Raw genomic sequence first — 3,604 nt, 5'->3', positions numbered from 1 at the left:
GGGATCAAGTCTGCGTCCCAGTGCTCCAGGGACGCTGCCAATCCCATTGCACCACAGTACTGTTTCCTTAAAATCATTTCTACTATAAAGAAAAGAAATTATTACAGATAATGTAGTCATATCCTTTGATCCCCATTTCCACCCATTTCCGAAGGATTCTCATATAAAGAATTTGGTGGGTATCATTCTAGTCAATATGTGAATGCTACATGTATGTAGATAAAAATAATCAGTTTATGTTTCTTTGTGGACAATTAAATTTTTATAACTTGCATTATATTTTTCAGTTTACTTTTTTCTTCAACATTACTTTGAAATCATGTATATATACATATATATATGATTCATTTCTCCAAAAGACTTCAATTTCCATCATATGAATATACCATATTTTATTCATTAATTTATTAATGCACAGTTTTTAGTATTACAGACAAAACTGCAGCAAACAGCCTCACACTTGTCATCTCATGCACCTGAGGAAGAGTTCCTCTAGGAAATAAAACTTACTTGTATTGATGGGTAGTATGATATATATATTTATAGTTTTCTTACATTTTTTTGGTTAATAAAAACATTATTTTTGCATTTTATACAGAACAATCTGAAGTCTGCACCATGACTTGACAGTTACCCAGAGGTTTACAGACAGTATTATCCATCTCAACAGTGTGGTTCTGGGGATTAGGGATCCACACAAACAAGCAGGAGTGGCAAAGGAGGAAGGGGGCACAGCAGGAGTGTATTTTAATCCCTTCTTAAAAAGAAAAAGAGCATTCTGAGTCACTGGAAACCTGTGCACATGGGGCTTCTACAACAAACACTGTACTGTGAGCTCTTGGGGAAGGGCAGGATGAGGACCCTGATAAATAAAGGGATATTTGCTTATAGCAGAGGATGATGAGGGAGGTTTACTTGTTTTAACACCTTCAGCCCTAGTACCTGATATTCAAAGGAGACCATGTCCAATCTTTAATCATTTCCCTGTTCAGAAAGAGGTGCTAGTTAGTACTCCTGGGATCTGGCCATGAAAATATCATGCTGGTCATTCCCAAGATCCTATTCTATAACCCACAGCATACTAGGGGGGAAAAAAAAAATGTGACAGGTTAGTGGTTTGTATTCCAGAGAAAAGCTCAGTTCATGTTAAGCACTGATAAAGCCAAATAACTGGCAAAGACCACAGATCAGACAGTGCTATATTATACAACCTGCTGGAAGAGGTCTCTAATAGGGACTGAGGCGGAAGATATAGAGCAATCTTGGCTTGAGGCGCAGCAGGTATAGAAAACCTGGAAAGAAGTGAGTGTTCAAGTAGTGGGGAGTAGAACACTCCCAGATCTTAATTTTAATAGGCTAATTTAAAGAAGAGAAATAAAAAAATCAAACACTGGGTGCCAGTCACAACAAATGCCACGACCTTTATGATCACCTGGTAGCATAAAAAAAATAATAAAATTAAAAATAAAAAAGCCAAAGCAACCAATATAGGTCTTGCCTAGGAAGTGTCTTGTGTGGACAGGAGAGATTAATGGGGCTTGGTACAGCCAACAATCCAACATGATTCCTATGGAAATAGAAGGGGCAGAGTCCTGTTTGCTGGCCTAATAAGAGGTGGGCAGAGTAGAAAACCAAAAGCTCTGAAGTGACTGCAGATTCTCTGCAACCAGCTTTGACCTAGGGAAAGAGGAGCCAGATTCTTACTCTGGAAATGGTGTGGGGAGTGGGGGTGGGCAAACCTAACCCATACCACATGCATTAGTGCTGGTCATCCTACAGTTGATGAGCAACTCATACCAGGCAGGGTAGAGGAGCTGGTTAAGGAAGAAGGGGTTACTTTTCATCTCTTAAAATCTTAATTTATATATTTTAACCTCAAACTTATCATCGGTGCCTTAGATACAATTTAATCTTGTCTTTTAAAGCCCCCTGAAACAAAAGGGATACTTTTTCTGAAGATCCCTCACTTTCTGGTAGTTTCCTCCCAGTCTTCAGTTTCACCCTGACTTAGAGTCCACAAATTTCATCAGACCATCTGTGCTCATGGACTTGGGCCTCTCTAGAGGGAAGCCTAAGGCTCGGCTCCAGATGAGCTGTGCTAATACACCCAGTGCCCGTGATACCCTGAACAGGACTGTGTAGTAGTTCATCTCCGTCATGCCATAGTACTGGAGCAGCACCCCACTGTGAGCATCCACATTGGGCCAAGGATTCTTGGCCTTGCCCTGCTCCAGGAGGACATTGGGCACAATCTCGTACAGCTGAGCAACCAGCTTAAACATGGGTCATGAGGCAGGCGTTTCAGAGCAAACTCTCTTTTGACAGGTATATTGTGGATCAGTCTTCCTTAGTACTGCATGGCCATAACCTGGGACAACCTGTCCTGAGTTGAGTGTGTTCCAGATGTAGTCTCATAACTTCTCATCTGATACATCTTTGCCAACTTCTTTCTGAGGCTGTGTCAGCCAAACAAGCACTTCCTGATTTGCCTGCCAGTCCATGTAAGGGCCCTGTCAGCCCATTCATGGCTGCTGCAAAGGACAAGTAGGGGTCTGAAAAGGCACTGCCCACCAAATGGCTGGTATAAGCATTTAGACTGCCACCTTCATGGTCACTGTGGATGGTGAGGTACAAGGGCATGAGCTCCGTGAACTGAGCATCAGTATAGCCTAACATGTTGGTGAAATTGTGGGACCAGTCCAGCTTAGAATCAATGGCCCTAATACTGCTGCCCTCCCAGTAGAGATTCCAGTAGATCTTTGCTGCAACACAAGGTAGCTTTGTGATCAGATCCATACAGTCTTCATAAATCAACTCCTAGTACTTAGTTTGGAGGACACCCCCTGCATATGCTCGGGCAAAGTTACTTTCACTGTTGAGGGCTGTAATGGCTGCACTAAGCTGAGACATGGGGTGTAGATTCATGGGAAAGTTGTCCAGCAGGTGACCACATGGGAAGGCAGAGCTGCCCTCTTTGCCCACTCTTTTGAGAGGCAAGTCACCTACCCCTCTGTTGGGATCTGTCCAATTACCAGCAGCCAAAAGAAGCCCTCTGGCAGGGGTTCTTTCCCACCCTTAGCCTTGGGCAGCAGTTTCTGGCATTCAGGGACACTGCAGCCTCGGAAACAGATGCTCTCATCAGGATCAAGAACCGACGTTTCATACACCAATCCCTTCACGCCTCTCACCATACATCATGTCCACAGTGATTTGGCCCACTACCATCTTGCCATGTTGCCGCCTGAAGGTCTTAATTCTGGTTTGCTCCTTATCAGGTCAGCCAAAATGCCTTTCAAGTTCGTGGAAGAAGCGCTGGCATGCCAGGCAGCAAGAACAAGACAGGATGCATTCTTGGCTCCGAAGAGCCAGGCGCCACAGTGAGTAAAGCCATGGTGGTGGAATTTGGAGATCTGGTGGGGAGGGAAGGCGGGAAGAGAACTGTGGCAGGGCAGGAACGGGACCGTCGCCGCTGCCCCAGAGGCTGCACTAACTAGGGGGACAAGGTTGAAAGGAGGCTGCTAAGGGAAAAGGTAGATGAGCGGGCCTAGTTTTTCTTAAATATCGCCAAATTGTTCTCTACGGTGGTTGCAACAGTTTAAAATGC

General features: G+C 44.1%; 1 pseudogene; it reads right to left on the bottom strand.

Annotated features, from left to right (window-relative positions):
* Positions 1–1,972: 1,972 nt before the first annotated feature.
* LOC125112535 (citrate synthase, mitochondrial-like) lies at positions 1,973–3,391 on the bottom strand (annotated as a pseudogene).
* Between the last annotated feature and the right edge of the window lie 213 nt (positions 3,392–3,604).

The sequence above is a fragment of the Phacochoerus africanus genome, chromosome 1, assembly GCF_016906955.1.
Source record: "Phacochoerus africanus isolate WHEZ1 chromosome 1, ROS_Pafr_v1, whole genome shotgun sequence".
NCBI lineage: Eukaryota > Metazoa > Chordata > Mammalia > Artiodactyla > Suidae > Phacochoerus > Phacochoerus africanus.
Note: the sequence above shows the minus strand (reverse complement) of the source record. Positions and strands in the feature narration are given on the sequence as shown.